This window comes from Acinonyx jubatus, chromosome E2, assembly GCF_027475565.1.
Source record: "Acinonyx jubatus isolate Ajub_Pintada_27869175 chromosome E2, VMU_Ajub_asm_v1.0, whole genome shotgun sequence".
In the NCBI taxonomy this organism is placed as follows: Eukaryota; Metazoa; Chordata; class Mammalia; order Carnivora; family Felidae; genus Acinonyx; species Acinonyx jubatus.
This window is the reverse complement of record NC_069396.1, coordinates 20,309,458-20,323,657: the sequence shown is the minus strand read 5'-3', so window position 1 is coordinate 20,323,657 and position 14,200 is coordinate 20,309,458. Positions and strand designations below refer to the sequence as shown.

Below are 14,200 nucleotides of genomic sequence, written 5' to 3'. Positions count from 1 at the left end.
CATGCCAACAGGCTTTCTACCTGCCCGGGTTGAATTGCTCTGCTGATGTGAGTCTCATTACCTCTAGAGGTTCCTACAGTTGAATAGGTTGCTTTGGTCAGTTTTGGGACAGATAATTCTCTCACCCTCGGGGAACGACAGAAACACAGGGAGGCCAACTCATTAGGAGACTTTGTAAAGCTTCCCCTTGGTACTGCATTAGACTAGCAGACTGTAGTCTGCTTTAAGACAAAAGAGACCCAACCATAATTAAATAGTCACAGAAATTCTTCGTGGGTTTCTTTCTTTACACATTTAGAAGGACACTAATTAGGTAGGGGATCCTTGTATGCCAAGCTCTCCTGAGGCATGGAGGGGGTCTATCTTGGGGGAATCCTCTTTGACCAGCAGCAGTGTTTGGCCTCCTCATTGATTCTCTAAATTTTGTTTGCCCTGCTAATAAAGCCCTAACAGTGGGAGCCAGAAGGCTGCCTGCCTTTCTCCATCCAGGGGACTCAGCTTTCCTCCAGTGTGGGCTGCTAGCCATGAATGACCCCTTTGTCTTTATCGCAAATGTTTTGGCAGTGCTTCTGAAAACAGTGGTGAATGAAAAACCACATGGTTCTAATTGTTTTCTCTGGGATCAGACTGATTTCCTTAGGGTGTCTACCACACACACACACACACACACACACACACACACACACTCACACACAAACTCACACATGGTGCTTTGGGATCAACACTATCCTTACACTTCCCAACTAACACCCCAAACTGTAATGTATTTTAAAGTACCAACATATACACAATTATTTTCAGAGAGAACATCATCTCTTCCTGTTGGTTATCAACCAGGTGAAAACAACGGGGTGTGATTTTTTTTCTTTCCAATTTGAAGGTACACTAAGCCAAGAAGAGCCACCTGTTTGTATCAGAGAAGGTATTAAAACCTTGAGGAGAGGGTTACAATTTCTTGAATGAGGAAACAAATGAATAAACACTGAATGAAGAAAGGAAGGGATTGGAATAAACTCTTTTCATTCCAAAACTGTGTACATATTGTTGGGATATTTATCTTGCCCCAGTCACGGGGTCAGGGTATCTCAACTATTGAATTTTAGGCTGAATAATTCTTTCTTTTAGGGGCTGTTCTGTGCATTGTAAGGCGCTGAGTAGCATCACTGCCTCTACCTACTAGACAGCAGTAGCAACACCCGTCCCCTAGTTGTGGCAATCAAAAATGTCTCTGATCTTTCCAAATTTCCACTGTTGGGAAGGGGGGTGGGGGGCAGCGTGAAAAATCGTCACTGGTTGAAAACCACTGAGTTAGATGAATCAAAAGAACAAGAGTTGTGGAAAAGTTCATGAGAGTGAGTGCTAGAACTGGCAGCTGGGTAAGAACCCTAGCTCTGTCTATCCCTGACCTATTCCCCATCCTCCCTGAACCCACCTTATGAAGTCGTGGCAACTTAATGAGAAATCACATATAAAGTGCTTAGCACAATGCCACGTACATAGCAAAAGGGGAATATATATTAGCTGGTGTCAATATCATCCCTCGTGGTTACCTCTGCCATTTAACATGGATGACAGACCTCTTGTCTGAGAACATGATGCTCTCTCTGTTCATGCATCTGCTGTGCTCATTTCATGCTGTTTGTGTTCATCAGTTCTAGAGTTTCCCACCTCCATATTTCAGACTCAGGAACAACAAGGACTCTGGCATCACCATGACCCTTGGGCTCCCTCCTGGGGTACGCACATGCCAGGGGCTGAGAAAGAAAGATGTTTCCCATGGACGAAATGGCTGCTGACATTTTAACAAACACATTCTGCAGGCCTCTGACCAGCCAGGGCCATAGGTCAGATTCCTGGCTCTCCCATTTTCCTTCCTCCAAAAGAAAAGGTCCATGGTGCTAATAGATACCTTCAGCCTCTGATTACAGCCTGGGAAGGAGAAGGAATCCCTGCAATGTGGCTGTTACAGAGGTTTCCACACCTCACATAAATGCTGATACCAACAGTCCCCTACCCAGCATGGCCCAAATCCTGCTCTGTGGACCTGCCTCTTCTCTCGTCCTCAGGACTTCGCTTGATTTCCATCTCCCTGTCACTCCCTGAATTGGAGATTTACAGCAGCCTCTTCACCACCCCCTATCTCCAGTGCATCCTCCAAGCCACCAACCAGTATTATTTTTCTAAACTGCAACTATAGTTATCGCTCTCTGCTTCAAAAATCTTCCATGGCTGTTCTTTTCTTTTGGACCAAAGGTCTCAGTTTGACATACAATCCCCTGACTGTCCTGATCCTTGCCTACCTCCCTTCATCTTTCAAGAAATCGCCTTTTCCTTACCTTCACTAGCTGTCTCTTCTTTAGGCAAAGAACTCCATGCAACTCTCTGAAAATGTCCTATTTCTCTCTAGAGCAGATGTGTCCTCTCAGCACTATAGACAGGATGCTCAGGACCAATGATATTGTCAAGAGCCAGCAAAAGTGTTTGAGGTCTGGAAAACAGATGTATCAGATTGTATTTTTGAAAAGAAAAGTGAGAATGCAAAATGAATAAACACTTAATTAAAATCCACAAACTCAATCCATAAAACACAATCCATAACTCAATTCATACAATCTTATATAAATATGGATTAAATTACACAAATAAGTTATTGTGCCAAAACTGAAAATTAGATGTATAATGTGAACTGTGCATATGTATTTATGTCTGATACAAAAAAGGTTGGGGCTCCCGCCATCAGGAGAGGCTTGAATGTGAAAAGGTTTGAAAATGTTTCTTTCAACCAGGGATATTTGCATGTATCCCCCCCCACACCGTTTTATTGATATAATTTACATTCAGTACCATGTAAGTTAAAGGTGCATAGCCTAATGACTTGACATACATACGTATTGTGAAGTGATTACCAGAATAAGTTAACATTTATTACCTCATATACTTACAAAATCATTTTTTTCATTGTGATGAGAACTTTAAGGATTATTCTTAGTAACTTTCAAATAGACCATACAGCTTTGTGAACTATAGTTATTATATGGTACATCACCAACACTTACTCATCTTGTAAGTAGAAATTTCTATGTTTTGAACATATGTACCCTATTCCTCCATCCTGACCCCCTGCCTCTAACCACAAATGTGATTTTTTTCTATGATTTTTTTAACATTCCACTTATAATGAGGCCATACAGTATGTTTTTCTCTGTGTGACTTATGTAACTTAACACAATGCCCTCAAAATCTATCCAGATTGGACTGGATTGATTTGGATTCGATTCAATTTGATTTGATCAGCAGGATTTCCTTTTTTATGGCTGAATGGTATTCTATTGCATATATATGCCATATATATTTTATCCATTCACCTGTCAGTGGACACTTAGGTTATTTCCATGTCTTGACTATTGTAAATAATGTTGCAATAGATACAGCAGTGCAAATATCTCTTCAACATTGTGATTTTGTTCCCTTTGGCTATATACCCAGGAGTGGAATTGCTGACACTATTTTTATATTTTTAACTATTGGAGGAGCCTCCATACTATTTTCCATAGTGGCTATATCAATTTACATTCTCACCAACAGTGCACAATGGTTTCCTTTTCTCCAGAGCCTCACCAGTATTTGTTACTTGTTGTCTTTTTAATGATAGCCATTCTAACAGCCATGAGGTGGTATCTCATTGAGGTTTTGTTTTGCCTTTCCCTAATGATGACTGGTAACTTTTCAGGTACCTTTTGGCGATTCAAATATCTTCATTGGAAAAAGATCTGTTCAGATCCCTTGCCTGGTTTTAAATTGGATTTTGTTATTGTTGTTGCTGCTGATGTTTTTACTACTAAACTGTAGTTCTTTATATATTTTGGATACTAACCTCTTACCATGACAGATGATTGCAAATATTTTATCACATTGCCTTTTCATTTTGTTGACTCTTTCTTTTGCTGGGGAGAAGCTTTCAAGTTTGATGCAGTCCAACTTATTTTCTGTTGTTTCTTGTGCTTTTAGTAATCTATCCAAAAATCGTTGCCAAGATCCATGTCAAGAATTTTCCCCTACATTTTCTTTTAAGAGTTTTATGGTTTCACTTCTTACATTTAAGTCTTCACTCTATTTTGAGCTACTGTTTGTGAGTGGTGGAAGATGAGGATATAGTTTCATTATTCTACATGTGAATATCCAACTTTCCCAGCACCATTTAATGCAGAGATGGTCTTTTCTATTTAGAATACTTGTGACTCCCTTGTCCAATAGTAACTAACTGTATATGCAAAGGTTTATATCTAGGCTCTTGATTCTGGTCCATTGGTCTATGTGTTGATTTTTATGCCAGCACCATGCTATTTTGATTGCTTAGCTTTATAATATAGCTCTAAATCAAAAGTGTGATGCCTCCAGCATCCACAATTTTGACTTCTTTCTCAAGATGGATGTGGTTATTAAAGGTCCTTTGTGTGGTGGTTCAAATTTTTATTTTTTCCACTTCTGTGGGAAAAATAACAAACAGTGGAATCTTGTTAAGGATTACACTGAATCTATAGATGGATTTGGGTAGTATGGACATTTTAACAATATAATTTTTCCAATCCATGAACACCATATCTTTGCATGTATTCATGTCATTTTCAATTTCATTAATCACTGGTTCATAGTTTTCAGTGTAGAGATCTTTCGCTTCAAGATAATTTCTAAGTATTTTACTGTTTTAGATACTATTGTAAAAGAGATGTATTTCTCCTTCAGGTAGTTCACTATAAATGTGTAAAAACACTGATTTCTGTATGTTAACTTTGTATCCTGAAAATTTACTGAATTTGTTCATTACATTTAACAGTGGTCAGTATTTTCTATATATAAAACTATATAATGGAGACAATTTTACTTCTTTTTAATTCTGATGTCATTATTTCTTCAGTACTGTGTTGAATAGAAGTGTGCACCCTTGTTTTGTTTCTTTGGTTGTCATTGTTTTGTTTTTTAGTGTAGTCTTGTTCTTGATAATAGAGGAAAAACTCTAAAACTTTCACCACTGAGGTGTGCCTGAGTGGCTCATCAGTTGGTTGAGTGTCCGACTTGGGCTCAGATCATGATCTTGCTGTCCGTGAGTTTGAGCCCCACATTGAGCTCTGTGTTGGCATCTTGTAGCCTGGAGCCTGCTTTGAATTCTGTGTCTCCCTCTCTCTCTGCCCCTCCCCCACTCATGCACACACTCTCTCTCTCCTCTTTATCTCTCTCAAAAATAAATACAGATTAAAACAAATGAAATATAAAATTTTCAACACTGAGTAAATAAAGGAAAGGCTTTAAAACTTTGACCACTGAGTAGATTTTAGTTGTGGGCTTGTCATGTATGGCCTTTATTATGTAGAAGTATGTTATTTCTATGCCTAATTTGTTTAGAGTTTATCAGGAAAGAATGTTGTATTTTGTGAAATGCTTTTTCTTCACCTATTGACTTGATCCTATGATTTTTTGTCTTCAATTCCATTAATGTTAGTTATTCCATTTATTCCCATATGTTGAAACATCCTTTATTCCCAGGGATGAATCCTACTTGATCATGGGGTGTAATCCTTTTACTTATTTTTAAGTTTTATTTTACTTCCAGTATAGTTATCATACAATGTTTTATTGGTTTGGGGTGGACAATATAATGATTCAACATTTCTATATATTACCCAGCGCTCATCATATTAATTGTATGCTTAATCCCCTTCACTTACTTTACCCATGCCCCCACCCACCTCGCTGCTGGTAACCATCAGTCTGTTTTTTGGTTTGTCTCTTTTTTTATTCATTTGTTTTGTTCCTTACATTGCACCGATAAGTGAAATCATATGGTATTTGTCTTTCTCTAATTGACTTATTTCAGTTAGCATATTCTCTAAGTCCATCTATGTTGTTGTAAATGGCAAGATGTCATCCCTTATGGCTGAATAATCCATTGTGTGTGTGTGTGTGTGTGTGTACACATATACACACCATATCTTCTTTATCCATTCATCTATTGATGGACACTTGGGCTGCTTTCATAATTTGGCTATTGTAAATAATGCTGCAATCAACATAGGGATGTATATATCTTTTTGAACTGGTGTTTGTGTATTCTTTGGATAAATGCCCAGTAGTGAAATTACTGGATATGGTAATTCTATTTTAACTTGTTGGGGAACTTCCATACTGTTTACCACAGTGACTGCACCAGTTTGCTTTCTCACCAACAGTGCATAAGGTTTCCTTTTTCTCCACATCCTCACCAACACTTGTTTATCATTTTTAATTTTAGCCATTCTGACAGATGTGAGGTGATACCTCCACTGTAGTTTTTATTTGCATTTCCCTGATGATGAATGATATTGAGCATCTTTTCAGGTATCTGTTGGCCATCTGAATGTCTTTTTTTTTTTTTTTTGAGAAATGTCTGTTCATATCTTCTGCCCATTTTTTATTGGATTATTTGGGGGGGTTTTGTGTTGAGTTTTATAAGTTCTTTATGTATTTTGGATACTAACCGTTTACCAGATATGTCATTTACAAATATCTTCTCCTATTCAATAGGTTGTCTTTTGGATCTGTTGATTTTTCCTTTGCTGTACAGAATTCTATTTTGATTTAGTGCCAATAGTTTCTTTTGGCTTTTGTTTCACTTGCTTCTGGAGACACATCTAGAAAAACATTCCTATTGCTGATGTCAGAGAAATTACTGCCTGTGCTTTTTTTCAGGATTTATATAGTTTCAGGTCTCACATTTAGGTCCTTCATACATTTTGAATTTATTATTGTGTATGGTATGAGAAAGTGGTCCAATTTCATTCTTTTGCATGTTGCTGTCTAGTCTTCCCAACACCATTTGTTGAGCCAACTGTTTTTTTCCTATTGCATATTCTTGCTGCTTTTGTTGAAGATTAATTGACCATATAATGGTGGGTTTATTTGTGGGCTCTCTATTATGTTCCATTGATCTATGTGTCTATTTCTATACTAGGATCATACTGTTTTGATTAATACAGCTCTGTAGTATATCTTGTAATCTAAGATTATGATTACCTCCAGTTTTATTCTTTATCAATATTGCTTTGGCATTTGGGGGTCTTTTGTGGTTCCAAGCAAAATTCACCTATGAAGCCATCTAGTCCTAAAATTTTGTTAAGCTTTTTTTTAATGTTTATTTTGAGAAGAAGAAGAAGAGCATGAACAGGGGAGGGGCAGAAATGGAGAGAAAGAATCCCAAGCAGGCTCCACATGTCAGCACAGAGCCTGATACGGGGCTTGATCTCATGAACTGTGAGACGGTGACCTGAGCCAAACTCAAGAGTTGGATGCTTAACTGACTGAACAACCCAGGCACCCAAAGTATTTATAATCTCACTGATTCAATCTCCTTGATACTAATGGGTCTGTTAAGCTTCGTTATTTCTTTCTGATTCAGTCTTCATTATTTTGTAATCTCTAGGAATTGATGCATTTTTTTCTAGGATGTCTAGTTTGTTGTATAGATGTTCATAGTAGCCTCTTAGGATGTTTTGTGTTTGTGAGGTATCATTTGTAATGGCTCCTCTTATCATTTACAATTTTTTTTGCTATTAATTTTGTCCTCATTCTTTTTTCCTTGGTAAGTCTAGTTAAATATTTGTCAATTTTATTTATCTTCTCAAAGAACCAACTCTTAGTTTTGTTAGTCTTACCTATTATTTTCCTGTTCTCTCCATTTATTTCTGCTTTAATCTTTATATATATTTTTTCCTTCTGCTTGGATTTACTTTGTTCTTTTCTAGTTCCTGGATACGTAAAGTTAGGTTATTTGAAATCTATTCATTTGACAGTAGTATTTAGAGCTAAAAATATCTTTCTTAGAATGTTTTGCTGCATCCCATAAGTTTTGGTATGTTGTATTCCTATTTTCATTTGTCTTAAAATACTTTTTAATTTCTCTTTTAATTCTTTGATGTGTTGGTTCAGAAACAATATAGTTTAACTGCCATGTATTTATAAATTTTCCAGTTTCCCTCCTGTTACTGATTTCTAGTTTCTTGCCATTGTGTTCAGAGAAGATGGTATGGTTGGTATGGTTTCTATTGTCTTTCATTTGCTATGACTTGTTTGTAGTCTAACATATGATCTACCCTAGAAAATGTTCTGTGTATGCTTAAGAATGTATATTCTGCACTTGTTAGATAAAAGGGACCTAACAATTACACAGAGAAAATTCTGGCCATAGTGTTGTCCAAATTTACTGTTTCATTACTGATTTTTTTCTAGATGATTTATCCATTTTTGAGAGTAGGATACTAACATATCCAACTATTACTGTATTGGTGTTTATTTCATCTAGTTTTATTAGTACTTCATATACTTTGGTACTTGAATGTTGGATTCATGAAGATAAAACAATAGTACTTTTTTTAATGTTCATTATTTAGATAGAGCACAAGAGTGCATAAGCAGGCGAGAGACAGAGAGAGAGGGAGACAGAGGATCCAAACAGACTCTGTGCTGACAGCAGAGAGCCCAATGCAGGGCTTGAACCCACAAATTGGGAGATCATGACCTTAGCCAAAGTCTGACCCTTCACCAACTGCGCCACACAGGTGCCCAACAATAATAAATATTTTTGAAGGATTGACCATTTTATCATTAAATAGTGACCCACTTTGTCTCTTTTTTACCATTTTAGCTTAAAGTCTATTATGTCTGATACAAGGATAGCCATCGCTGCTTGTTTTTTGGTTACCCTTTGCTTGAAATGTCTTTTTGATTCCTTCACTGTTTATATGTGTCTTTAAAGTAAGTCTCTTGTTGGCAGCATATAATCACATCTTGTTTTTTAATCCATTAACCCATTCTGTATCTTTTGATGGAGAATTTAATCCATTTGTGTTTAAAGTAATTATTGATAGGCAAGGACTCACTATTAGCATTTTGTTAAGTGTTTTCTGTTTCTACATCCTTTTCTTCCTTGCTTCTTATCCTGTTTTGTTTTGTGATTTGATCATTTTTGTAATTGGTGTGCTTTGCCTTCTTGATCACAATCTTTTATGTGACTACTACAGGTTTCTGCTTTGAGGTTATCACGAGGATATATACAATATCTTAAATTGTAACACCCCATTTTAAACTGATAACAACTTTAACAGTGTTGTGAAATTTATATTTCACTCCCTCCCACATATTTAAATTTACTGATACTGCAATTAACATATTTTTATATTGTGTATCCAATAACAGATTGTAGTTATGGTTATTTTTAGTGTATTTTTTTAACTTTTAAAGTGAATTATGCACCAATATTACCATAACAAAGATTCTCAGTTTGACTATATATTTACCATTATCAGTGACTTTTATACTACCTTCATGTTTTTACTATGTTAGTTAGCATCCTTTTGACTCAAAGTACTCCCTTCAGCATTTCTTCTAAGGCTGGTCTAGTGGTGATGAATTCCCTCTGCTTTTGTTTGTCCAGGATTTTCTGTCCTCCATTTTTGAAGGACAGCTTTGCCAGATATATAATTTCGGTTGACAACTTGTTTTCTTTCAATATATTCACTATGTCATCCCATTGGCTTCTGGCATGAAAAATTCTATTGAGAAATATGATGATCTTCTGAGGTTACCTTCTATCTAACTTGTCTTTTTTTCTTGTGGCTTTCAAAATTCTTTCCTTGTCTTTGACTTTTGGCACTTTAATTATAGTGTGTCTCAGTGTTGCCCTATTCAGATTAAACCTATTTGGGATCTCTTGGGCCTCATGGATCTGCAGGTCTATTTCTCTCTCTGTGCTCTGAAAATTTTTAGTCATTATTGCTTTAAATATACATTCTGTTCATTTTTTCTTTAACTTCTGGAAGTCCCATTGTTTTGTCTTGTTTTTGTTTTTTTGTAAGTCTGTAGTTTTTCTTCTCTCGCATGTGCTTTTTTTATATACTATTTTCTTTTTGTGCCTCTGAAAAATTTCAAATGCCCTGTCTTCTAGATCTTTGATTTTCTTCTTCTATATAGTTAAGTCTGATGTTGAAGCTCTCCGATGAATTCTTCAGTTCAACCATTGCATTCTGCAGCTCTAGGGATTTGGTTTTTTTCTAATGGTTTCTATCTCTTTGTTGAGCTTCTTGTTCATTCATTGTTTTCCTCAATTCTTTTAGGAATTGTTTCTTAGACCTAAACTTCTTGAGGTCTGTGTTTTCTTAGACCTTAAACTTCTTAAAGAGGTTTTCAAAGAGATTTTCAAAATTCTTTGACAATTCACAGAGCTTCATTTTTTTTTTAGGGTCCGTTATTGCAGTTTTATTAATTTCCTTTGGTGGTATCATGCTAACCTGGTTTTTCACAATGCTTGATTCCCTACATTGGTATCTGCTCATTTGAGTAAGTTTTCTTCCCCTCCAAACTTCACAGGTTTGCTTTGACAGAGATAGCCCTTTGCTACTCAGCTCAGCTTGGGCTTCTGGACATGTAATCTGGTAGCATCCTTAATCAGTGGAGTTGCTATTGGGTCTTTCTGGGCAAGGCACTGCTGAAGATCTAGGTTGAGATGGGGGTGCCACTGGCAAAGAACATTTGGATAGGGCTATTGGCATAGTTCCACGTCCTAGTGCAGCTAGAGCATAGGTTCCACAGTTGCCCAGATTCTGCTGTCAGGCTTTCTAGATGGTCAGGATTGGGCATTATACCTGGCAGGAAGCAGAGCTATGAATTAGCTTTGATGCTTGGGTAGGGCAGCAGAAGGGGAACTAAGGTTAGAATAGCTTGTGTCAGGCAGGACTATGCACCTAATTCCCTGGTCCTAATGGGCCACTGGCTTTGATCTGCAGACAGGGGCAACTACTGGCTGTGTTCTTTGTTCAAGTGCTATTGGGTAGAGGGCTGAGGATTGGCTATACCACTTCCCACAGGTTCTGGTTAGGTTTACTGATTGGGAAGACTGAATGTTTTACTCTGCAATGTTGGGGCTTCAGATTAGTCTGCCTGGATCATTCAAACACCAAAGCTCTTATCTGGGGACAAAACTGGGCAGAAATACGCGCCACATTACCTGGGCAGACAGCTGGATTCTCTATTCAGGTGCCACTATAATCAGCATTGCAGGACAGACTACATGGATTCCCTGGAACTCTGAATAGACTTCCTGGTCAGGCAGGGTGGAGGCAGTACTCAAGAGTGGGAAAGGCTATAAACTAGATTTCCTACCCTAGTGGGGCCTCAGAATAGGCCCCTGCACTGGCAAGGCTCTTTGGAAACAAAATCAGGCCAAACTGTGTACCAAGCTCCCTGGGCAGATAGGGGCACTGGCAGAGCTCTACATATGGGCAGATGTTTCCTGGTAAGGCAGGGAAGGGATCTAAACTCAGAAGTAGCTGCAGCTATGAATTAGCCTCCCTGCCCAGGCAGAATCAACTGGCTTCAAGGCCAGCATTGCTTGTTAACTGGGGTCCTCAATCTGGCAGACCTGTGCCCTGCTGAGTTCTTTCATCTGACTGGGCCACTGTTGGCCCTGTAGATGAGCAATGCCTTAGGCTGGGATTTACAGTCGGGTGCCACTGCAGTTGGGGCTCAGTCAGCCAGGATCTGAGCATGGTTGCTGTAAGCCTTACCATCCTTTTCCAGTGCACGCTGATACCCAGTGCTCAAGTCCTACAGATTACCCCACAGTTCATATAAAGTGAGACCACAGTGGGCTTCCTGAAAAGCAACCCACAATGCTTGGGGAGCTGGATGTCCAGCTTAGGCTGTCTTGTCACTGGAGGAGCTGTAGGCTCAGAGGGGCCCTCTCAGTGGGGAAGGGCAGTGCTGTCAGTGTAGCCTCTTCTCTTATTCTTTTAATGGTGTCTGTCTCAGTCTCTGTGTTCCTGGTGAGTGCTTCAGTCTTACCCTGTGTTCTAAGATCTTTGCAGTAGGGTCTTGGCCATGGATAGTTGTCTCATGAGGGGGCCTAAAGTCAGGAACAACCTATGTCACCATCTTGATACTACTCTCTACAGGTATTCTCTTTCTGCAGAACATGTCCTCTAGTCTAGTAAACGAGTCTAGTCTAGTAAAGCATTATTTCTCATTAAGACTTAGTTATCTCCTTCTTGCTGTGTGCCCTGTGTTCTGAGCACTTCTCACACTAAGGGTCTATCTCTTCCCAATTTTGTTTTGGGAGGGGGGCGTATATGAGACCCAGGGCTACATTTTGTTGATGTTTAAGCTGTTCTCTAGTGCCCGGAAATTGCTGTGTAATGGGTAAGTGTTAACAATGATAGGATCTATGGTGATAGTTATCTAGATGCACTTAACTGGTAGACCCAGAAATTTAACTCTCAGACTATATGCAAAGTGGTCTTTCTGCTGTTGCTGTCGGCTGCATCAGAACACCCTGTGCTCTGAGCATGGGTTAGGTCATGTTACAACAAGTAGCTATTAGCTGGGCAGGTAAATCACTATTCATCAGCATGACCGGCTTTCTCTCTCCAGCCCACAACATGGTTATAAATGAGACTGGCACATCTCAAATCTGCTGCTCTCCATCATTAGTACCTCCAGGGCCTGGCATGGCCCTTCTCCCTGAGAAATAAGATACCGAGAGAATTTCTCAGGCTTAGAACAAGGGACCAGCTATATTGGGCCCGTGGTGGCAATGAATGGCTTTTGTGGCTGAGGAAATGAAATTCTGAGTACTTGAGGCATTGTGCATCTAGCCATGAAGCATTCCTGGCTGCTGTCCCTAAGGGAACTGTGGAAATTTCACAAGTCCCTGTTTCTCCCCTTTTAAGGGTTGGGGGTAAGGGTAAGGAGGGAGGTCCATAGAGGCATGTTCTTGGTTCATGAACCAGATGCTTTGTTTCTTTATCGTTGCTCAGAAAAACTAGAAAAGCAAGCAGAAGTAGCCTTGGGCAGTATTAAAAAGTGGCTTTTGGTGTAAGTCATGCTTGAATTTGGATCCTAGCTCTGCTACTTACAAGCTGTGTGATTGAGGAAAAGATCACATAACTCCACCAACCTTCAACATCCTCCTTTGTAACCAGGCATAACATACCTTGAGTTCATATATTAAATACCAAGCATGGGAGTATCCATGGTTCATGAGTAGTGACTGGTGCTATTGTAGCTCACATGCTGGGTGAGACTGATCCTGGCTCCAACACCACTATACCCTGCATTCCTTCTCCTAAAATGAATTTTCCATCCTTAGAAACAAAATCCTAAAAGCTAAAAATGCTTTCCTGAAGAATCCTGCTCTTAAGGACTCTAAGCCATGGCAATGGACCACACTGCAAACTGTGGGTATAAATTTCATTTTGAATCTTCCTCCCATTAACTGGGGACAATTATTCATGTGAGAGAGCCTTCCGGAGAGAGAGTGGGACATCAGAGAAAACTCTGGAGTAGGAATTTGAACACTTGAGTTACGATCTCAAATTTGCCACCTATCCATTGTATGGCCCTGGATAAAAAAATAGTAAAAATGAGTCTGTACAGTTTTAGGGAATAGTACTGTTTGTAAAGTGCTTTAACAGCACAGAAAGTTACTTTAACAGATGTGGCACTTGTATTATGCTCTGAGAGGTGTACTAAGAATATTGGCCTATGTTATTTCACCCTACCTTTTTAGTGACTCTGAGTGTCTTCATCTGTAATTATCCTGGTTAACATAAGGACTTTTTACCTCAGAGTGAAAGGTTATACAACCAATAAGTGACCGAATGAGGATTTGAACCCCCATATCTGATTTTAAAACTGATATTCCACCCCTAAGGAGCTCCCTGAACCTTAAGAGTAGGGCTATCAGACATAGCAAATGATAATATGATACCCAGTTATATTTGCATTACAGATAAACAACTAATGTTGGAAGTATATCCAACATATGTTATTTATACTTAACATGCAAGATGCCCAGTTACATATGCATTTAATACATATGCATTTATCTAGCAACTCTACTGGGGTGCCTCATGTCACATAAGCAGGTGAGAAGTGGTATCGTAGAGCCTTTCCAAAGGTACCTAAAGGCAGTTCTCATGAAAATGTGCCCTTCCAAAAAACTAAACACACTCTTCCATGATAGGAATTGTAAGAATTTTAGACAAACAGAGATAAAGGAAATCTCCAAAGGTAATGTAGGATGTGTCTTCTAGATGAACTTAACATGGGTCTAGATACTTACAAGCTGTGCAGAGCAAGAATTGCAAATCATGATTGATAGTGGCATGCATTATGG

At 38.6% G+C, this 14,200-nt stretch overlaps 1 long non-coding RNA gene across 1 annotated transcript in view; it reads right to left on the bottom strand.

The window, feature by feature from the left end:
* Positions 1-7,370: 7,370 nt before the first annotated feature.
* The window catches only part of LOC113604322 (uncharacterized), a 732,424-nt gene continuing 725,594 nt past the window's right edge, over positions 7,371-14,200 (bottom strand). The window contains exon 8 of the long non-coding RNA XR_003426185.2: positions 7,371-10,670. This is a non-coding gene — a long non-coding RNA (uncharacterized LOC113604322). The remainder of the gene's footprint in view (positions 10,671-14,200) is intronic.